Here is a 23,578-nt window from a genome sequence, read left to right as displayed (position 1 = left end):
AATTCTGGAGAGAAGGAAAGAACTGACAGATTTTATTTTACATTGCCCTGATGGAAATCTTTACGATCGTGTTGCTGGAGGACTTCAAGAAATAGGACAAACGTTATCCTGAGAGTCTGTGAGAGAAGAGGAGGGGGTTCAGGAAAGCCTCTGAGAATCTCTGAGACAACCACTCTGGGAAAGAGAAGCTTTTCATCCTGCTCTGGTTTAGGATTCTAGGGACTGGAAGAAAAATTCGTTTAAAAATGTCAAAGGGAATTTCCTAAATGGAACTTCTGTGGGAAGAGGTGGGGGGGGAGGTTGCTTCAAACTGCTCTCTCATCCTCAGAATGTATTAATGGGAGGATTTAAAGAGCTTTGAACAGTTTCATGCATATGCCTCCCTGCATTTGGAAGAAAAGAAGTATTTTGTTAAGGGAGATAAGCAGTAGAGGAAACAAAAGATTCACCTTTACTTGACTGACAGTGACTTTTAACAGCTTGAGTCTTGGCATAGGAACATAAAGTAAAGGTTTTTGTCAGTGAGGAGGCTTCAGATTGAAGTGACCTGCCATAAGAAGTCTAATGAGCAAACTGTGACAGTTAAAAAAAAAAAGAAGAAGAAATCCCTAAGTGCCAGAAAAATCTCCTTTATTGTTCTCTCTCAATGTTGGATTCTTTGGGCTGGTACGATAGGTTCTTGGATGACTCTCAATTCCTGATAAAAGATTAACAGAAACTCAAACTCAAACATTTTCATCTATTGCACATTTCATTGACATGGCTGACATGAATCTCAGGAGCTTTTGATTATAATATTGAAGGCACTCAAATTCTCCATTGGTACTGAAAATTCCTCAAACCTGGTAGTCATATAGCAGCCATTAGCCCCATGGGGACATTATTCCCGTTAATGCCAACCTACTCACTGTAGCTTGATCTCATTTATCTCACCGCCAGTCCTCGCCCACGTCGTACCTGCAGCTTGGAACTTGCTCCGCCTTCATGTCCCCATCTCTCTCCTACTGTTCTTCTCCAAACTCCTTGAACAAGTTATCTACAGCTGCTCCTTCCACTTTCTCTCTTCCACTTCTCTCCCTGACCCCCTCTAATCTGGCTTCCACACCCTTCATGCTACCAAAGCTGCTCTGTCTAAAGTCACCAATTACCTCCTTCTTGCCACATCAGACAGCCTCTCCATCGTAATCCTCCTCGGCCTCCCAGCTGCCTTTGAAGCTGTGGGCCATCCCCATCTTGCGGAAATATTATGCGACCTTGGCTTCACTGACAGTGTCATCTCCTGGTTCTCTTGTCTCCCTGGCTGCTTGTTCTCTGTCTCGCTTGCAGTCTTCTCCTCTGTCTCCCACCCCCTAAGTGTGGGAGATCCTTAAGGTTCAGTTCTGGATCCCCTTCTATTCTCCGTCTGCACCCCCTCCTTTGGAGAACTCATTCAACTACCATCTCTATGTGGATGATTCCCAAAACTACATCTCCGGCCCTGATCTCTCTCCTCTGCAGTCTCACATTTTCTCCTGCCTTCGGGACATCTCTACTTGGATATCCCATCCGACACCTCAAAATCAACATGTCTGAAACAGAACTCCTCATATTCCCACCCAAACCTCGTCCTTGCTGTGACTTTCCCATCAATGTAGGCAGCACGACCATCCTCCCTGCCTCACAAACTCATAATCTTGGCATTATCCTCGACTCACCTCTCTTCTTCAACCCACATATTCAATCTGTCACCAAATCCTGTCAGTACAACTTTCACAACAACGCTAAAACCCGCCCTTTCCCCTTCATTCAAACTGTTACCGCATTAATCCAAGTATTTATCCTATCCTACCTTGATTACTATATCAGCCTCCTTTCTGACCTCCCTGCCTCCTGGCTCTCCCCACTCCAGTTTGTATTTCACTCTGCTACCCGGATCATTTTTCTACAAAACCATTCAGTCCATGTTTCCCAACTCCTCAAGAATCTTCAGTGGTTGCCCATCCACCTCTGTATCAAAGGTATTCCTTACCATAGGCTTTAAAGCATTCAAACCCCTGGCCCCCTCCTACTTTACCTCCCTGTGGACTACAGTCCAATCCACACACTTCACTCCTCAAATGCCAACCTCCTCGCCATACCTCGACCTCATCTATCTCACAAATGACCCTTGCCCATGTCAGTCAATCATTTACTGAGCGCTTACTGTGTGCAGAGTACTGTACTAAGCACTTGAGAGAGTACACTAAAACAGAGTTGGTAGATAACATTCCCTGCCCACAGTGAGCTTACAGTCTAGAGGGGTTTACAAACATTAATGGAAATAAATTATAGATGTGTATTTAAGTGCTGTGGGGCTGAGAGGGGGTGTACGGAGTGAACAAATCCAAGTGCAGAAGCGACGCAGAAGAGAGTAGGAGAAAAGGAAATCAGGGCTTAGTCAGGTAAGTCCTCTTGGAGAAGCGTGCCTTCGGTAAGACTGAACGGTGGGAAAGTGTTTGGCGGATATGGAGAGGGAGGGCATTCCGTGCCAGAGTCAGAATGTGAGCAAAAGGTCAGTAGTGAGATAGATGAGATCAAAGTATAGTGAGAAGGTTGGTATTAAAGGAGTGAAGTGTGTGGGCTGGGTTGTATTGGGAGAACATTGAGCTGAGGTAGGAGTGGGCAAGGTAATTGAGTGCTTTAAAGCTGACGGTGAGGAGTTTCTCTTTGATGCGGGGGTGTATGGGCAACACTGGAGGTTCTTGAGGAGTGGGGAAACATGGACTGAATGTTTTTGTAGAAAAATGATCCGGGCAGCAGAGTGAAGTATGAACTAGAGTGGGGAAAGACAGGAGGCAGGGTGGTCAGCAAGGAGGCTGATACAGTAATCAAGGCAGGATAGGCTAAGTGTTTGGATTAATGTGGAAGCAGCTTGGATGAAGAGGAAAAAGCGAGTAATAATAATTATTATTACTATGAATAACGTCTGTCTCCACCTCTAGACTGTAAGCCTTTTTTCTAATGGCATTTGTTAAGCGCTTGCTATGTGTCAAACACTATTCCAAGCCCTGGAGTAAACATAAGTTAATTAGGTTGGACACAGTTCCTCTCCTGCATGGAGCTCACAGTCTGAGTAGGAGGGAGAACAGAAGAATTAAGGCACAGAGAAGTTAAGTGACTTGCCCAAGGTCACACAGAAAGCATTCAGCAGAGCCAGGATTAGACCCCAGGTCCTCTGATTCCCAGGCCCAGTTCTTTCTCCTAGGCCATGCTGCTCCCTAGGGGCAGGGAACGTGTCTACCAACTTATCGTATTGTACTCTCCCAAGCCAGTAGTACAGTGCTGTGCGCACAGTAGCTGCTCAATAAATACCGTTGATTGATTCATTTCTGACACAAGATCACTCTCCCCACCTTCAAAGCCTTTTTGAAAGCACATCTCCAAGAGACCTTCCCTGTCTAAGCCCTCCTTTCCTCTTCTCCTACTCCCTTCTCCCTCATCCTTGCCTTTGGATGTGAACTCTTTAATTCACCCCACCCTCAGCCCCACAGTACTTATATAAGTATCCAATCAGTCATATTTATTGATTGCTTACCCCGGGTGGAGCACTGTAGTAAGCACTTGGGAAAGTACAACACAGTAATGTGACAATCACGTTCCCTGCCAACAACGAGCTTACAGTCTGTATCCGAAATTTATTTATATTAATGTCTGTCTCCCCTTCTAGACTCTAAGCTCCTTTGGGCAGGGAACGAGTCTAACAACTCTGTTGCACTGTACTTTCCTAAGCACTTAGTACAGTGCTCTGCAAACAGTAAGTGCTCAGTAAATTCGACTGAATGAATGAAAGGAAGTCTGCAGGAACTGGACCCTAAACAGGAACAGAGAACGGTGACACCACCGATTGCTGAGATTGTGCATGTAGTTTGTACTTTGAGGGCAGGGATCCTGTGGAGTAGCCGGAGGCTGGAAAGACTGTGGTTTGGGCCGTTACCTTCCCACCGGCAATTTGATGCTCCAAGTGACCAGAGTTTTCTACATTTCTCCATCAGGGGCTCTTTGTCTTAAAGACTGCATAGCTATGCTTTTTGATATAGATTCTTTTTGGCCCTAGGGAGAACATCTTGAATATAAAGAGTGTCGGGCTGTGGAGTGGATGACTGGAGGTGGACAGTCTCCGTTTTTAGAGATATTTAAGGGTGAGAGAGCTTTCTGTTTATTTAAGGTGATTCCAGACCTATGCTGACTAGAGACAGGAGACAAGACTGACTCCGAACTCCCTCTCCTTTTTGTGATTGCTCTGCATACAGACCATTGATTGATTCTATGAATCTTGCATATTGAAGCTTGTTTTTATGCTCATACATATATTCAGAACCATGTGAAATCTTACATAAAGACCCCTGCAGGAAATTTATGGGAGCCAATACCACTTAGGAAAAATCCCATCTATAAAAATCTTTCCCAGATTTTTCATCTCAGTCTTGTAGAATTGGACTGAACTGAATTTAAACCATAAAAAAACCTAATGTGTTGCCTGCCGTTTACATATCAGGTCAAATCATGAGCAGGTTGAGGGTGTAGGCTTAGGTTATTCCCTTACTCAGCTTCATGATCTTTGAGGAATCAACTGAAATGACTAAGAGGAGTAGCAGAATAGCAAGTGGGGAGAATTGAAATATGATCTTTGTAGGCTCAGGGATGGCAACATATATAGTGTGTGTTCTCTCTCTCTCTCTCTCTCTCAGAAATCCTGGAAACATTTGTTTTTTCCATACTGTAGAGGTAGCTCCCATGGAAGTATTGGCCTGAGAAATTGTATAGATGTCTTTTGGTGATACAGAAATACCTTTGCAATCTTGTAGTTCTTGAATAATGTTTCAGGTCTTGGTGGAACAACATCCTTGAAGCTTCTGTAGCTCCTCCCTGCCCAATTTATACTGAATCACAAATATAGAAAAAGAAGAATATGGCCAAGAGGATGGACCTTTCTTGGACCCTATAACTGAAGTCTTTATCTTATCTTTTTATGGTTGATTTACATTTAAATGGAGAGACCCCTCGGAGCTGATGTAGGTAATGGGGAAAGTGGTGCCTGCATCATGAATAATAAACATCTGGGGAAATGTCAGTCTTTCAACCTACGAGCAAATTATGTTGCTATGACAACAGAATGCAAAGTATCCTCTTAAAGGGAAACATATTGCAATTTTATGGGGAAAGCTACACTTACCTAACATGACAAATTTAAATAGAAATCTCAGAGTCATAAAACTCAAGTACGGCTAAAGGGGACCGAAAACTTCCTGGTACTTAAGCGGGAATGTTCATAGGGAAGCTTGTACCTGGGTGACAGGAGGCAAAGTTTTCCTGCCCCATCGCTCTTTCTAAAACCTAAAGAAAGATTAGTTTTGGATATGCCTTGGACCAAATCCATTAGTGGGGCCATCTGATGCAGGGCCAGAGTTTAGCAATAAATATGAACAGATCATTTTGGTTGGTTGTCAGCTAGTTGTGGGCAGGGAACGTGTCTACCAACACTGTTAAATTGTACAAGCCCTTAGTACAGTACAAGCAATTGCTGTATAAATATGATTGATTAAATGGGCTGTTGGCCCATTTTTTATTTCCCTAGTGAATGCATTCTTCAACTCAGTTTACCAAAAATCAGAATTTTCAAGGTCACAGCCTGGATCCTTTATCTTTCAAGCAACATGTACTGCACCCAATCCTGGTGATTTTCCCATCGAAGCTCTGTAAATTGGATACACATGCACCTCTCAGTTGCAGACAACCCTGTCCACCATTTTCTTTAATGCAAATGGATCGATTCTGTGGTCACTTGAGGATGTGATATTCTCCCCTTTGAAATGCCTTTCTGGGGTGGCATGAAGAGATGAAGGGCTGGAAGGATGAGGGCCAATTATTGCCATTTCCATAACCCATGCTCCCAAATCTGTTTTGTCAATGCCCTTGGCATACCAAGGTAACAGATCCTCTACTAATAATTATGTTTGTCAGATGCTTACTAGCTGTCAAGCACCGTACTAACCTCGGTGTGGATAGAAGATAATCCGATCGAATACACAGTCCCTATCTCATATGGTGATCACAGTTTAAGTAGAAGGGAGAATAGTTATTGAATCCCCATTTGGCAGATGAACAAGCCGAGGCACAGAGAAGTTAAATGACTTGCCCAAGGTCACACAGCAGGCCAGTGGCAGAGCCAGGATTAACACCCAGGTCCTCTGACTCCCAGGCCCAGCATAGGCCACTCTAAGCAGAATTTTATGCTACGATGATGTGGAGTCTTTAGCTTATCTTTTTTGGTTGATTTACATTTAAATGGTGCCTCACCCTAAGCAATAGGGAATTCTGCTGGGTCAAACGAAACTGGTGGATAAGTGGCTATTGAAACATCTTGATTGCTGTGCTCTGCTGCCTCCTACCAGAGAAACCAATAGGTGGGCCTGGCCTGGAGAGGGCTCTTGACCTCCTGACTCTTCTAGGTAGGATTGTATATTCATTCATTCATTCATTCATTCATTCATTCAATCATATTTATTATGTGCAGAGCCCTGTACTAAGCGCTTTCTCCCCTTTTGCTTGCAGCATCCCGCAGGGATAGGAGAGAGGATATGAGGGTAAAATAATCGCATATGCATTTTTTGTATTGACCTAGATGGCTAGATGAGCTAGCTGGTGTTCATGAGGTTTTTCAGCAGGCGGGAAATCTCTGTGACTGGCCTGGAGCTCATCCGCCGTAATGATGGATGACTCCACTCCATCATTGATGGATTGATCATTACCCATAAAACCAGAACCTCAAAAGCCTAAAAGGAAATTATAGACATACCCATAAATAGCTCGAACTATTTTTCTTAATGGATGGACTGCATACATTTGTAAGCCCTTTTGTGAGACATGGATTGGGTCTGTTCTGATTCCCCAGTATTTTTCCCCAGTCACCCTACTCCTCAAATAACTCCAGTGGTTGTCCATCCACCTCAGCAACAAACAAAAACTCCTTACCATTGGTTTTAAAGCACTCCACTATCTTGCCCCCTCCTACCTCACCTCGTTTCTCATCTTCTCCAACCCCAGCCCATATACTCCACTCCTCTAATGCTAATAGTCTCACTGTGCCTCTCTCTTGCCCATCTTGCTGCCGACCCCTCTTTCACATCCTGCCTCTGGCCTGGAATGCCCTCTCTCCTCAAATCCGAAAGACAATTACTCTTCCTCCCCACCCCCCTTAAAAGCCCTATTGAAGGAAAATCTCCTCCAAGCGACCTTCCCAGGCTAAATCCCACTTTTCCTCATCTCCCACTCCCTTCTGTGTTGCCCTGACTTATTCCCTTTGCTCTTCCCCCCATCTCGCCTCACAGCACGTAATTACCTATCTGTAATTTTATTTATTTTTATTGTTGTCTGTCTCCCCGCCCATCCCCCCCAGACTGTAAGATCATAGAGGGCAGGAAATGTGACTGTGTATTGTTGTATTGTACTCTCCCGAACACTTAGTACAGTGCTCTGCACAGAGGAAGCGCTCAATAAATATGATCGAATGAAGTAATGAATAAGCACTCTACAAATACCAACCAATCTGATATTTATTAAGCATTTACTGGGTGCAGAGCACTGTACTAAGTGGGAGGAGCAGCATGGCACAGTGCATAGAGAAGGATCTTGGCAGACAGAAGGTCAGGAGTTCTAATCCCAACTCCCTCATTTGTCTGCTATGTGACCTTGGGCAAGTCACTTAACTTCTCTGTGCCTCAGTTCCCTCATCAGAAAAATGGGGATTAAGACTGTGAGCCCTATGTGGGCCAGGGATTGTGTCCAACCTGATTGCTTTGTATTTACTCCAGAGCTTAGAACAGTGCCTGGCACATAGTATGCATTTAAATACCATTATTATAATCATTATTATTATCATTACAATGTAAGAGAGTTGGTAGATATGATGGCATAAAATGCCAATTCCTATCACCAGTCTCCAAGCTGAATTTTTTTCCAAATGACAGTTTCCAAAAAGGAAATTTTCAAGGGCATTTCTTAAGGATTTCTGGCTGCTTTTGAATCCTGCCATGTTGCCAGGAGCTGTGAGTCCCTATTCCAATCATCTACCTTACTGGGATGGTTTGAATATTAATGAGTTACTCTTCAAAAAATGGTGAATTTCCCATTGCCAATGAGGTCCATCAGAATCCTGTTTTCTACCTGGGATAGAGGCAAATAATTGCCTGGAGAAATATATGGTGGTGGTCCTCAATCATATCCATTCTGTCTTTAGGAATAGACTATCTAGCTTAATTGTTAATTGTGGTATTTGTTAAGCGCTTACTATGTGCAAAGCACTGTTCTAAGTGCTGGAGTAACCAAGGTGAACAGGTTGTCCCACATGGGGCTCACAGTTTTTTTTAAATCCCCATTTGACAGATGAGGTAACTTAGGCACAGAGAAGTCAAGCGACTTGCCTAAGGTCACACAGCGGACAAGTGGCAGAGCCGGGATTAGAACCTGTGACCTCTGACTCCGAAGCCCACGCTCTTTCCACTGAGCCACGCTGCTTCTTTCCCTCATTTCGTCCTTGTCTTTCCCTATAGAAATCCAAGAAGGACTGCTTATCTGTAAATTTCCACGAAGTCCTCTTGAACGTATTGCTGTTTTCAGTCTGCCCAACTTCTTATGGGAACAAATTCCATTTGCTTACTACCCGCTTACCCTCCCACTAGCAGGAAGCTAGGTCCAATCACATTCAAACCAATTTAATTTAGCCATACTTCAGGAGGCAACCAGAAATCAGCGTCAAACTATCAGGTCCTCTGAGAAACTCTTCCAAATCAGCAGGTTAGGGCATCAAAATCCTTCAGTTGGTTACACAGGAGCTTCTGGCTGCTGCTAACTGGAAGTATGGAATATGTGAGACGCCCGCGCGCACACATAAGAAACATGTAATATATAAAGACACTCAATCAGCTCTTTCCCTCCTAATTTTCCATTCTTTTCTCTCCCTTTGCCCAGTTCACGTTCTTAATCCCTCTGCTAACCTACTCAACTCCTCTCTCCCACCACTGATCTCTTGCTAGTGCTTCTCTTCTCCCCATGCCTGGAATATCCTCCCCTTTTATATATGACAGACCACTGTTCCACCCCACCATCTTCAAATTATAATGATAATAATAATAATGGCATTTATTAAGTGCTTACTAGGTGCTAGGCACTGTGCTAAGCACTGGGTGGATGCAAGCAGGTTGCTTTGGACACATGGGACTCACAGTCTCAATCCCCATTTGACGGTTGAGGTAACTGAGGACCAGAGCAGTGAAGTGAGTTGTCCAAGGCCACACAGCAGACAAGTAGTGGAGCTGGGATTAGAACCCATGACCTCTGACTCTCAGGCCCGTGTTCTTTCCACTACACCATGCTGCTTCAAAGCCCTTCTGGAATCACAGCTCATCTGGGGAGTCTTCCCTGAGTAATATGAGTGGCCCCTGTTTATATTTCCCCACCAGCCACGTCTGCACTGCTTAAATACTCACAGCCTTTCATAGTACACCCAAAGGCTTCCTATGCACACAGTAGACACTCAATAAATACTCCTGATTGACTAGTGTCTGATGTGCATAGAGTTGTGATCAGGTGTTATGCGAATTCCCTCCACCCCATGAATGTGCTCCTCCCCTTATTTTATCGTGAACTGGTGAGCTTAATGGGAAGGGACTGCATTTAATTCTTGTTGTTTGCATTAAACTCTCAATTACCCTCAGTCCCTGGGGGAACGGATTCCATGAATAGCTGAACCTCATTTTGGCTTCTAATTCCCATCCTTTCCCCCACCAGACTTTCATACCAGAGCTACTTAGAAGGGCCACACTTCAGTGCTTGAATTTCACCTTCCCTTGCTGCCTCAGCAAACCCTAGGCTGGAGGGGCTAATGAGCAGCAAAATGACTTAAAGGTAAGTAGCAGGAGAAGTGAAGAGTGTAGATAATCCAAACGCTGGATATTCCAGAGGTGGCTGGAAAAGAATAGTTCTTACTCGCAAATCTAACAGGCAAACCCTCTTCACAGGGAGCGCCATTGTTTCAGTCTCAGCAGAGGGCACAAGGACTGAAAGACCTTAAAGCCTGGCTCCTTCTGCTTTACACTTCTCCAGAGTGAGTTGGGACAAGGTGCAGAGCCCGTGTCAACTCTGCTGTATTGTTCTCTCCCAAGCGCTTTGTAGAGTGCTCTGCACATAGGAAGAGCTCAGTAAATACCACTGATGATGATGTCCTTTGTGTTCTCTCCATGACTTGTCTAGAGGCTGTCTTCTTGGGGACTTTTTGAGGAAACCAAATGCTTTTACATGAAGCCCTTAAAAGAAAATGAATGATGCTGCCAATATTTTTCCGAAATTGAAATTTCTGAGCTTTTCCAGGAGCAATGAGGAGGGTGCGGTGCCATGGGCAGAGATCATTGTGAAGCAAAAAACATAATGATCTGGAATCATTTGCTTTGGTACAAATGAGATGGGCCCCTACCAAGTTAAAGCCCTTAAATGTTCCAATGAGAGAGGAAGGAAACAGTTGTTATTGATCGTTCAACATTTTAATGGGGGAAAGAACATGAAGCTATTCTGATAACGTATTAGGCTCTGAAGATTTTACCACATGGGATCGAAATTGGCACTACTTATCTATATAGCTTCAAACTAGGACCAAAATTAGCCATCTTGTATTTAGCGCTATCCAAAGAGATTATTAGAGGCTCCCACCAGTATTGATTTGAAAACTGGAAGATGGAGCCAAACAGACTGGAATGATAGAAAGCAGCATGATGTAGTAGAAAGAGCATGGGCCTGGGAGCTAGAGGATCTGGGTTCTCATCCCGACTTCACCGCTTATCTGCTATGTCATCGTGGGCAAGTCATTTAATTTCTCTGTGCCTCAGTTACCTCATCTGTAAAATGGGAATGGAGATTAAGACTTTGAGCCCCATGTGGGACATGGACTGTGTCCTCCCAATTATCTCGTATCTGCCCCAGAGCCTAGTATAGTGCCTGGCACATAGTAAGCACTTAACAAATGTCTTTTAAAAAAAAAAAAAGTGACGGGCTGGTGGACAAATGAGGAATGGAAAAGGGTCTGCGAAGGAGCCATCTTCTTCTCTGTCACGAAATGGGTTTCCCAAATACACTTCTGAATGCATTTCAGTGATATGTGGGGTCTTAAAATTGGAGCTTCTTGATAGTTCTAAGAGGGAAGCGACTTTGTCTCCGGTGAATAATAAACCCCTGAGTCAAAACAGAGTTGTGAGAAGGACTCACAGCTTAGATTGTATCTCAAGAAGCTAACTAGCTCTCCCAAAAGGCAAACAAACCTCTCTTGCAATTGATCCCTAGCTCCCCTCACAGTGAGTGGTTTAGCATTCAGATATGGAAGGGTACACTAGCCAGACTGGTTTTAACTATTAGGAAAGAGAGGCAGCTTGCTCTCTATTATGGAGCCTCTAAGGCCTTACCTAATAAAGAAGAAGAATTGTGGTATTTGTTACGTGCTTATTATGTGCCAAGCACTGTACTAAGTGTGGGGTAGGTAAAAGATAATCAAGTCAGACACAGTAGGTACAAGATAATCAAGTCAGACATGGTCCCTGTCCCACGTGGGCCTCACAGTCTAAGTAGGAGCGAGATTGGGTATCGATTCCCCAATTTACAGAGAAGGAAACTAAGACACAGAGAAGTTAAAGTGACTTGGCCAAGGTCACCCAGGAGGTGAATGGCAGAACCCGAATGAAAAACCCAGGTCATTTGACTCTCAGGCCCGAGCTCTTTCTACGAGAACATACTGTGCATCACTGCTTCCCCTCCGGACTCACACACACCAGTCCGTGGCCATTTTGGGTGGGGCCTGCAAGATCTGGATGGAGACCATCTGTGTAGATAGGGGCCGTTTCCATGGGGCTTCATTCTTCCTGGGCCCGCCAGAGTCTTGATCTAGCCTTGAGACCAGACTTCTATTTCCACTCCTGAGCCTCAGCCAGCCCTGCAATATCACTGCCATTTCCTGTCTCTTACATTCCATTCAGTGGCAGAAACCAAGAAAGACAGCTGTATTTTGTCCTGAGGGACCATTATAGGTGTTCTTTTTATCAACAAATAAGTTGAGAAGCAGTGTGGCTTAGTGGAAATAGCCTGGGCCTGGGAGTCAGGGGTCATGGGTTCTAATTCTGGCTCTGCCACTTGTCTGCTGTGTGACTGTGGGGCAGTCACTTACCTTCTCTGTGCCTCAGTTCCCTCATCTGTATGATGGGGATTAAGACTGTGAGCCCCATGTGGGACAGCCTGATTACCTTGTATCTACCCCAGTGCTTAGAACAGTGCAAGGCACATAGTAATAATGATAGTAATAATGATGGTATTTGTTAAGCACTTACTATGTGCAAAGCACTGTTCTAAGTGCGGGGCGTTGGGAGAGGATACTGTGTGACCTCTGCACACAGTAAGCACTCAATTAATATGATTGAATGAATGAATGAACAAATTTAAGAAAATGTTCTGAACAGCTCCTCTCCCTCCCAACTGTCCACAGTATTTAGAGGCTTCTCTCGAAGAAACTGAGATATCCAGTCCTCATTTTAGGCACTGTAAATCAGCAGTGCTTCCGGGATATGTAAACTGACTTTAGGCAGAAGTAGTTTGATGTAGAATATGCAAATAAAAAGAAAGTCAAATATTGAGCTGATATTAAATATACTAAATGATGTATGTGATATCAGGGCAAGTGGGCCCGATAAGACTTCTTTCTTGAAGAGATTTACTCTGCCTGCATTTCTATTGTAGCTTCTCTTTTCTCTAAACTGTAAGTTCGTGGTTGACAGGGAACGTGTCTACCAACTGCTATAGCGTATTATTCCAAGTGTTTAGTACAAAGCTTGGCATACAGTAAGTGCTCAGTAAATACAATTGACTGATTGATTGTTATTGTCCTGTAAGCTGACACATGACCCTGAAACCCGAAGTTTCCGTTCCACAGAGCAGATAAGTTGTAAGCTTCCCTCTGTGTTCCCCTCTTTTGTAAATCTCCCATGAGACTAGGACAGGTCAAAAAAGTCCTTCTCCATGTACTCTTTGCCTTTGCCTCTCTTAGGAAGCTAGGACAACTACTTGATGATTTATGAACAATGAGAAATATAGGAATTGGGATTTGTATGACTAGAGCTTCCCCTCTTCCATTCTTTCTTATTCTTTGGTACTACTGAGCACCTACTGTATGAAGAGCCAAGAGACAGGTGAGGAAGAGCTAGCATTAAAACACTAATTGCAGCCAGTCTGTGTCCATTATGGGAGCAGGGAGTGGGGTCCATCTCACAGACTGAGCTGGGGCTGCCAACTAGAATCGTGATGGCTGAAATCCTGGAGGCCTGCCAGATCTGGTCCCGGGCAGGACCACAGTGGGTCCATTCCAGTGTGATGGGCCTGTGGACCCCAATCAATCAGTCAGTGGTATTTATTGAGCACTTACTATGTGCCGAGCACTGTACTAAGCACTTGGGAGAGTACAATACAACAGAATTAGTGGACACGTTCCCTGCCCGTCATGAACTTAGAGTCTAGAAGGGGAGACAGACATTAATATACACAAATATATTATATAAAAATATGAATATATGTAATTAACATATATATATAAATGTATAAGATATCATTTAAAGATATATACATAAGTGGGGATGCGGGTAGGGCAAATAGCAAATGTCCAAGGGTCACAGAGCCAAGTGCATTTACAAAGCAGAAGGGAGACTGAGCTGGGGAAAAGAAGCCTTAATCAGGGAAGGCTTCTTGGAAGAGATGTGACCTTAGTATAATGTTTTGCAGGTGGAGAGAGCAGTGGCCTGGTGTATATTCAGTTCACTCACATTTATTGAGAGATCACAGTGTGCAAATCACTGTACTAAGGGCTTGGGAGAGTACTACATAACAAGTAGGCACATTCCCTGCCCACAATGAAAGGGAGGGACTTCGGGTTAGGGAGAAGACATGGGAAAGAGATCAGCAGGTGAGATAGATGAGTTCGGGGCACAGTGAGTAAGCTGGCTCTAGAGGAGTGGAGTGTGTGGGCTGAGCTATAGTAGGAGGTAAATGAAGTAAGGTAGGATGGGGCGAGCTGACTGAATGCTTTAAAGGCAATGGTAAGGAGTTTCTGTTCAAGTGGAGGTGGATGGGCAGCCATTGGAGGTTCTTGAGGAGTGAAGAGACATGGACTGAATGTTTCTATTGAAAAATGATGCATGCAGCCAATTGAAATACGGGCTGGAGTGGGGAGAGTCAGATTCTTTCATTCATTCCATCGTATTTATTGAGCAATTACCATGTGCAGAGCACTGTACTAAGCGCTTGGAGTGTACAATGTGGCAACAGATAGAGATAATCCCTGTCCAACAATGGGCTCAGTCTAAAAGGGGGAGATAGATAAAAAAACAAAAGTAGTCAGGCATCAGTACCATCAAGATAAATAGAATCAGAGATATATACACATCATTAATAAAATAGAGTAATAAATGATATATACAAATATGCACAAATGCTGCGGGGAGGGGAAGGGGGTAGAGCAGAGGGGGGAAGGAGGAGGAGAGGGAAAGGGAGGGCTCAGTCTGGGAAGGCCTCCTGGAGGAGGTGGGCTCTCAGATGCAGTAGTTAAGGTGGAATGGGATAAATGCTTGGATCAGCATGGCAGCAGTTTGGAGGGAGAGGAAAGGGAGGAGTTTAGAGATGTTGTGAAGGTAGAACCGACAGGATTTGGTGACAGATTGAATGTGTGGGTGGAATGAGAGAGATGAGTTGAGGACAGAGCCAAGTTACCGGCTTGTGAGATAGGGAGGAGAGTGGTATTGTCCACAGTGTTGGGGAAGACAGGGTTTGGGTGGGAAGATGAAGAATTTTGGACTCTTGTAGTCTGAGGTGTCTGTGAGAAATCAAGTAGAGATGTTCACAAGGCAGGTGGAAATGTGAGATTGCAGGGAAGGAGAGAGGGCAGGGCCGGAGATATAGATTTGGGAATCATCTGCAGAGAGAGGGCAGTTGAAGCCCAGGGAGCCAATGAGTTAGCCTTGGGTGTCGACAGAAGTGGCCTCAGAGCTGAGCCTTGAAGGACCCTCCCTGTCATAGGGGAGGGGAGGCAGAGGAGGAGAGAGCAAAAGAAACCGAGGAACCGTCAGAGACTTGGGAGGAGAAGCAGGAGAGGACAGTCCGAGTGAAGCCAAGGTTCGATAAAGTTTCAAGAAGGGGGCGGTCTACACCGTCATTCATTCCATCGTGTATATTAAGCGCTTAGTGCGTGCAGAACACTATACTGAGCGCTGGGGAAAGAACGATACAACAATAATCGGTGGCGATCCTTGCCCACAAGGAGCTCGCAGTCTAGGAGGGTAAGGAAGGAGTAGGAGCCGTCGGATTTGGCGAGAAAACGGTCACTGGTTACTTTAGGGAGGAGTGTTTCTGTGGGGCGAAAGCCAGATTGGAGGGGATCCAGGAGCGATAAGGTTAAGAGTAAACAACTCTCGGGCAGTTGGGAGAGAAACGGCAGGCGGGCGAGGCAAACGGGCCCCCCCGGGGGCGATCCACACGTGCCGAGCTGCGATTAGCGAGTCATTACAGCGTCTGGCCCGGAGGGGAATGGGCCTGGGAGAGCGGAGCTGGGGGGTCGGAGGGTGCTGGGGGGGTCTTGGCGGCCTTTTTATCTATTTGTTGAGTCGCAGGAGACTTCCCCTGCGGAGAAGGGGAAGGGGCGAGGCTTTGCAGGGGCAGGCCCAAGCGCTCGTGGCCCGCCTCCTCCTCCTCCTCCTCCTCCTCGCTCAGCCGTCAGGCCGCCACGTGGGGCTGGGCCTCCGCGGCCAGGGCACGGGGGGAACCTGCCCGCCAAGTGCCCCAGCTTTGGTGAAGCACCCCAGCAATGGGCGCAGGGGTGGGCGGCGGCGTCCCTGCCCCTCTGGCCCTCCCTCCTGGCGGGCGAGTGACGGTAAGGCGGCCCTTTCTTCCTTCCTTGGCGGGCCTAGGCCTCCCTCCCCGCACACAAACAAGTGTGTGTCGGGGGGGGGGGGTGCGGGACCAGCGACCCTTCCCCCTCTGTGCCCTTTCCCGCTGCCCCCCCTTCCCCCCAGCACCCTACTCATTTGGATATATTATTTATGACCGTATTTATTTTGTTAAAGAGGTGTACCTCCCCTTGATTGTATTTATCTTGATGGTGGTGTCTTGTTTTGCCCCGCTCTCGTCCGTTTAGACGGTGAGCCCGGCATGGGGCAGGGATAATAATAATAATAATGGTATTTGTTAAACGCTTACTCTGTGCAGAACACTGTTCTAAGCGCTGGGGGAGATAGAGGGTCATCAGGTTGTCCCACGTGAGGCTCACAGTCATTCATTCAGTAGTATTTATTGAGCGCTTACTATGTGCAGAGCACTGTACTAAGCGCTTGGAATGTACAAATCGGTAACAGAGACAGTCCCTGCCCTTTGACGGGCTTCATCCCCACAGTCTTCATCCCCATTTTCCAGATGAGGTCAGTGAGGCCCAGAGAAGTGAAGTGACTTGCCCACAGTCACACAGCTGACAAGTGGCAGACCTGGGATTCGAACCCATGACCTCTGACTCCACCTGGTGCCCAGTTGTCCATTCCAAGCGCCTAGTACAGTGCTGTGCACGTAGTAAGCGCTCCATGAATACGATTGAACGAATGAATGAATGCATGCGTGCCTCTGGAGGGGCGGGCCCTCCGAGCCCAGGGCCCGGGGCCCCGCCGACTCTACCCTGAGTTCTCACTCCCCTTCTTGACCGTGGTGGCCAGGTGCCTGCCCCGCTGCCGAGGGTTGCGGTACATGCGGGCTAAAAGGGGTTGGGCGGGGGGCCCGGCCCGCACGGCCTCGGTCGCCATTTTACAGAGCAAGTAACAGACACGTGGGGGAAGCCAGGCCACTTGGACGAGGCCACCCACCAGAAACCTGGCAAGGTAAGAAAGCAGAGCCCAGGCCCTTCTCACTCTCAGGCCCCGGGCCCTATCCATTCGTGCAGTCCTATTTATCGACCTTGTCCTGGGTGCGGAGCGTTGCACTGAGCGCTCGGAAAGTACAGTTCGGCAACAGAGACGATCCCTACCCAACGACGGGCTCACAGTCTAGAAGGGGGGAGGAGGCAGATTATATCGATCTGTGTAGTCTATAGATATATCTATATCTAGAATTATAGATATGCATATTAAAATAAGTAGAATAATAAATACATACACAAGTGCTGTGGGGCAGGAAGGAGGTTAGAGTACAGGGAGGGAATAGGGGCGATGGGGAGGGGAGGAAGAGCAGAGGAAAAAGAGGACTCAGTCTGGGAAGGCCTCCTGGAGGAGGTGAGCTTTCAGTAAGAATAATAACAGTATTTGTCAAGCGCTTACTATGTGCCAAGCACTGTTCTAAGTGCTGGGGTAGCTACAAGGTAATCAGGTTGTAGTAGGGCTTTGAAGGGGGGAACCACTTGGTCGTGGTGCTTCTTATCTCTCGCCGTCTGGTATACTGGATAAGAGAGGTTGCCCACAAACTGACCCAAACTTTGACCCTGCCACGTTGTAGGTTGCTTAGCTCTAGCCGGGTGGGATGCCAGTCCAGGCCTTTCCAGCGCTCTCAAGGGTTTACAGTGTATTCTATTCCCCGTTTAGAGCTCTCTCTGAACAGGGAAAATGTCAACAGCAAGTTAAGATTGTCGTAGGTAGGGGATGTGTCTGTTAGATCGTACTCTCCCAAGCCCTTAGTACAGTGCTCTGCACAGAATAAGTGCTCAAGAAATATGATTGATTGTACTTCCCAAGCATTGGACCTGATGGGCCTTAATTCAACAACTTGCTGCTCCTGCTACTTCTCTTACTAAGCCTCCATGGTACTGCTGGGATTTTGACTGGTTCATTTCCTTGTGCTGCTAGAAAGGAAGGGAAAATTGTGTTGTCAGGGTACTCTGGTTTAAGCGCCTCCCTTCCTTTATTTTCTTGACGTGTTGGAAGTAGAATCAGAAGGCACATGCCTTGATGTATAGAAGGTCTCAGATTGGGAGATAGCCCATCAGTAACCATGTTTGTGTGTATTTCTCTGTTTGCACACTTTCATGCCAGGTGGGCATCCTTACTGGGTGTCATCGCCCCTCTGGGTGGAAAGTCGCTGTAGTAAGGATGTCTTAGGTAAAAAGTTTTTATCCATGTGCATCCAACCCAACTTCCCCACAACCCTTCCTCCCAGGCCTCATCCGTTTCTCACCCACCTTTTCATTTTAATATGTCTCTCTTTCCACTGCCTTGGTCCTGTTCTCGACCTCTTTTTTCTCCCCACCTCCCTATCTCTGCGTCCGGGATAAAGGAAAAAGGTTTAAAGAGCAGACAGTGCAAGTCTACTCGAGTGTGTGGCTCTATATCAGCCAACTTTTATTAAGGTCATAATTTAATCATTCCTTAAGAGTAAATTAACAGAAAATGAAAATTAAAGAGTATCTTTGAAAAAATGTAAAGAATATCTCTTAACAAAGTCTGTCTTGAAAACCTTTTTTTCCCTCCATCTTCATCATTTATCTATCATCTATATTGATATCATCCCTAGTGTACATTCAGGCAGAAGAGTATGGCTAAATTACTTGTCAGAAAATGTCAGATGGGCCGTACAAACCCATTTTGGTGTTTTGCCACCTTTTTCATTTTTTTCAAGCGACATCATACTTAAACCGTAAGTCCGAATGAAATATCATCCGGGGATTTACGTAAAATGTTCCGACTCTTTCCCAAACACTCCATTTCCCTTTTATTTATTATGCTTTTTCATAGCACGCAGATGAGAGACAGGGAAAATATATTGCTTTTGCAGAGCATCATTTAAGTCATGCATTTCATTAGTGTGATCAAATTCATTTTGTTTTGATTATCTGAAAGGTTGAAGCCATGTGAGAAATGTGTGGCATGAATGACCTGGTGAAGAATTCCTTCTGTTTCTTTTTTCGTAGCATATTATGCTGTGCAGAAGAGGCCAAGTTTTTGCCCATGTGCAAACGTTTCCAGCAGATTGAAGTTGAGTCTCTGGTAGCTTTTCACAACACCCCAAAATATAAAGGGTGGCTTGAAGAGTGTGGGCAGATCAATACTTCACAGCTGTAAACTGCCAGATGAAATCTTTCCTGCTACCAGAGGAAAAACTGTCTTTTGGCCAGCTGTCTCAGGTAAGCAGTTTTTTCCTTTAACTCATTGGTCTTTCCCCTTCTCTGTCCCCACTTATCCCACCCTCACCCATCCAGGGCCCATCATTCCATGCGACTTCACCGTCACGCCCTCGAGTTTTGTCATGAAAACTGTGCCCTCCTCCTTCATTCCCATTCTGATTTCTATGCCTTTGGCTTTGGCGGGGAACTCATTCCCTCACTCCAGCCATCTCAGTGCTGGGCCCGTTTCTCTTCCCTCTTTACCATCCCCTTCCATTTGGCTCGTGGACCCAGGGGTTGCAGTCTGGTGGGTGGGGGAGGATGGGAACAAGGGGAGTCCAGTGCAGCGAGGAAGGGAATGGGGTGAGGGGGGAGGAATTGGAACAAAATAGGTAGGTGGGGTGTGTTGGAGGCATGGGAGGGTGGGATCGGTGTGGGTATAGGAGTATAGGGTATAGGTTAGGAGAACTGGTCTGGGTTAGGGGAGGGCTTGGTAAATGGGAGGGGTAGAATGAGTGGTGATAGGGGCCAGGAGGACAGAAAGTGAGATCAAAAATGGAAATTATGTACCTCGTATTAGCTGGCTGCCGCAAGATGTGTCTTTTGGGGGACTGACAGGGATCCCAGGGGAGTTTACCTGATATATCTAATATAATGACTGGGTATCAATTGTTGTTCAAGAAATCCTCCTGTACCAGGTGAAGGAAATTCTTCACCCAGCTGTGGGGAAGCATAATAATAGTGATGGTATTTTTTAAGCGCTTACTATGTGCCAAGCACCGTTCTAAGTACTGGAGTGTTAATCCCCCATTTTACAGATGAGATGACTGAGGCACAGAGAAGTTGACTCGCCCAAAGTCATACAGCTGATCAGTGGAAGAGCCGGGATTAGAACCCTCAACCTCTGACTCCCAACCCATGCTCTTTCCAGTGAGCCACGCTGCTTCTTTTTTGGATGAAGTTGCTTAGGCAAAAATCAGCGCGTTCAAGATGGGTTTGGATAAATTTATGAGTGAATCCATAGAGGGTGATCAGAGAGGAAAATTAGAGATGTTCGAAAACCCACCCCTAACTGTAAAGTTGGTGTCCAGAAGGGCAGTTGTTGCACTCTTCCTCCCAGCACGGTTTGGTGCTATGTTGGAGCTGAAGTCCTGGGATGGATCTGTAATTTATTTTAGTGTCTGTCGCCCTCATTAGATCGTAAACTCCTTGAGGGCAGAGATCGTGTCTAACAACTCTTGCTTTGTAGTCTTTAAAGCACTTGGCACCGTGCTTAGCACCATGCTTAGCACAGGGCACATGCTCAGTAGATAATAGGTCAATTATCCGATAATTTAAGAACATGAGCAATGCCACATCGGGTTGTCTGGCATGTCATAGCACATGTTCTTAAATTCTTCAAAGTGTTTTTCAAATAGTAGCAGCCTTCACTCGATCTTTGAATCGGGTCATTTAAGAATCATCATTGCCACATTCAAATCCGAAACACTGTTGCTAGCCCAGGATTTCTAACCTTTTACTGCATCGGTTTTATCGTCTGATTATTAGACTTGCACTTGAATCAAATCTCCTTGAGAATTCAGTCTAAGGAGGGTCTTTCCAAATAAACAAGAGAAAAAAGAAGCTTTTTTAGAGGATGTTAGAATGCCTGGTGCACACACGGGTCAGCCATTGTCCAAGCAGCGGGAAGCCTCGTTTAAATGAAAAGTTCCAAAGAAAAGTGTGATCTTCTGTTCTGGCTCCCTCACGACAGAAGGATTCACAAGTTTTCAGACAGCAGGAAAGAAAGCTTTTGTAGAGATTATCAAGCAACATAAAAATTCTGTTGAGCAAGAACAAGATGTTTAATGTGACACTTCACTGAGTCTCTGATAGATAACTGACAAACAAAAAGAGTAATTTCTCTCTTTTGACTCTCAAGTCTCTTTGTATTAAAACAATTTGGAGAGTAAATGAGTAAAAGTCACTTCAAAACCGAAAGTGGTCATCTCAATCAATGATTTTTACTGAGCGTTTACTGTGTGCAGAGCGCTACACTAAGTGCTCGGGAGAGTGCAATACAATCGAGTTGGTAGACAGGATCCCTGCCCACATGGAGGTTACATTCTACCGGGAGAAACAGACATTAAAAGAAATTACAGATGGAGGGAAAGTAGAGCAAATGGTATTTCACATGACTGCTGTGGGACTCGGGTGAATAGCCAAGTGCTTAAGGGATACCCAGCCAAGGGCGTAGTCGACACAGAAGGGGGCGTGGATAGGGGAAATGAGGGCTTAGGGAGTGTCTCTTATAGGAGATGCGATTTTTAGGAGGATTTTTGAAGGTGGAAGAGAGGTGGACTGTTGGATATGAAGTGGGAGGGAGTTCCAGGCCCAGGGGAAGATGCTTAATCTTCATTTGGTTTTCCTTCATTTTTAAAGCCTGGGGCTTTGGAGAAATTTGAGGATAGTTAAGTAGTAGAGTGTAAATTTAGACTCTGTGTTCCTTGTGGGGAGGGACGTGTTTACCACTGTGTTATATTGTATTCTTCCAAGCACTTAGTACAGTGCACTGTACACAGTCTGCTCTCAATAAATATGATTAAAGGAGTAGACTACCCCAAATTATCATAGTATTCAGGAGAAGCTCTTCCACTAAGAAGAGCAAAAATGTGATGTTGGTTAAGTCTTCATTCAGGGGTGTCTGAGTTCTGTTTGTGTCCCTTATGAGTTTTACATTTGGGTTAACCTCCTTTAATCGCCATTCCACTGCAGCGTCAGAAGCCTCTTCCTGGAAGCTAATTCTTCACGAGAACAGTGAAGCCATTTCATAACCAGACAGTGGTGGAACTGGAATCGCCACAGGAGGCTCCAGTGGATGTGAATTTTGCAGTGAATCATGTACATCATCTGATCCTGTTGCAGGAGACGCATGGCCTTGGGGTGAGTGGCCTCTGAAGGAGGTGGAACTTTCTTCTTTAGCTGTTATCCGGTAGAGTTCTGTCGCTTCATCTTGGGAGTTGTAGTGGAGGCTGCCCTGGGCAGCTCCGGCTTGGGTTGGCTCCCTCGGCTACTGGGCAAAAAGCTCCAGTCGCCATTCAAGGAATTAGGGATGCACAATATGGAGCCTTGCATGTTGTCATGTCGGTCTTTTGATGCCTGGTCCAAGTGAGGGCCATTGACCAAATATTCATTCTTGATTCTTCCCAGGTCTAGGTACTATAACAACCTGGCATACTTGATTAGGTATTCATGTAGAAGCACCTGTCGGGCTTTACCACACCAGGACTTCTCTTTACTAGTCTAGGAGGCTGTCACCCCTGTGAATAGTGATCCCTTTTCATTGCCTTCCTCCAAAGTTTTTAATGTCATCCTCTGAAAGAAGCAACTTGATCTCTAGCCAGTCATGTTCAAGAGTTAGAGACATACCTTATCCTTTTTACTTTTCTCTTTTGGATTGGTTGTAGGTACGAGTTACTTGGTTAGAAAATGTAACTACTGTTACATAGAGGAGGTTGGGTAAAGTTCCAGCCTGTCTTCTCTGTCACCAGAATCTTTGGGCTAACTGGAATTACATCATGTCTTAATGCCATATGTAGCGTTATGCCTTGAAATCCCTAGAAAGGATTAATTTATTTGTTAAGGGGACTCTTCTGCCTTGCAAAATATCCAATGAGCTGTTGGTACCTTAGAGTGCTGTGATATTGGACATAAACATAGTTTTCTGATCTCTTTCTGTCCCTCAAATGAAAAAAAATGTTAATTCATTTCACAGTTTCAGAATAAGTTTTCAATGGCTTGTGGAACTCAAGGAGACATGGCCCTTTGGGAGATGGTAGTTATGAAATCTTAATATGACTCCTCAAAGGAAGTATAGCAATATACAGCTGTTGCTTGCACTGTGTGACTGATTCTAGATTCCATGGTATGAATTCCGTAGCTTGGTCTGTCTTTCCCCAGTGTTCGAGATACCCTCTGCTGCCCTTGAGTTAGACATGCAGTCGTTCTCTACTTTACCTGACGTTAGGATTGAGGAATCTTGGATAAGGACCATTTGCTTTTTAGCTCAAAAAATATCTGAGGAATGATTGCAGTGACAGTGATGGGTCATGAGTGAGATTGAGTGATCCTCTTAATTGGGGATGAAGGGATTTCCCTTCTGACAGATCTCATTTTAAATACGGAGTTTTTTTTGTCTACCTTGGCGACGGAATAAAATCACTGCTCTTCCAATCATTGGTGGAATTCATTGGTTTAGTAGATTTTTATCAATTGCCTTCTGGGTACAGAGCACTGAACTGTGGGTGGTGAGAGTCAGTGAGGGAAAAGGATGTGGCCCCCGGCCCTTGAGGTGCTTAGAGAATCATGGAATATACTGTTAACTCTGGAAAGTCTGGTTGTTATCAGTCAAATCAATCCAAAAGGAGTATTTTTTGA

The 23,578-nt window shown here is 45.4% G+C and overlaps 1 long non-coding RNA gene across 4 annotated transcripts in view; it reads left to right on the top strand.

Annotated features, from left to right (window-relative positions):
• Positions 1-23,578, top strand: part of LOC114812937 — a 138,615-nt gene that overhangs the window by 58,101 nt on the left and 56,936 nt on the right. For 2 of the 4 annotated variants that reach the window (XR_003760547.2, XR_003760546.2), the window contains 2 exons: positions 18,971-19,183; positions 21,917-22,084. This is a non-coding gene — a long non-coding RNA (uncharacterized LOC114812937). Of the gene's footprint in view, positions 1-15,821; positions 15,962-16,859; positions 16,953-18,970; positions 19,184-21,916; positions 22,085-23,578 lie in introns of those variants that run through there. The other 2 variants (XR_003760548.2, XR_003760550.2) reach the window with 2 other exon arrangements.

Source organism: Ornithorhynchus anatinus, chromosome 6, assembly GCF_004115215.2.
Source record: "Ornithorhynchus anatinus isolate Pmale09 chromosome 6, mOrnAna1.pri.v4, whole genome shotgun sequence".
NCBI lineage: Eukaryota > Metazoa > Chordata > Mammalia > Monotremata > Ornithorhynchidae > Ornithorhynchus > Ornithorhynchus anatinus.
This window is presented reverse-complemented; position numbering and strand designations above follow the sequence as displayed.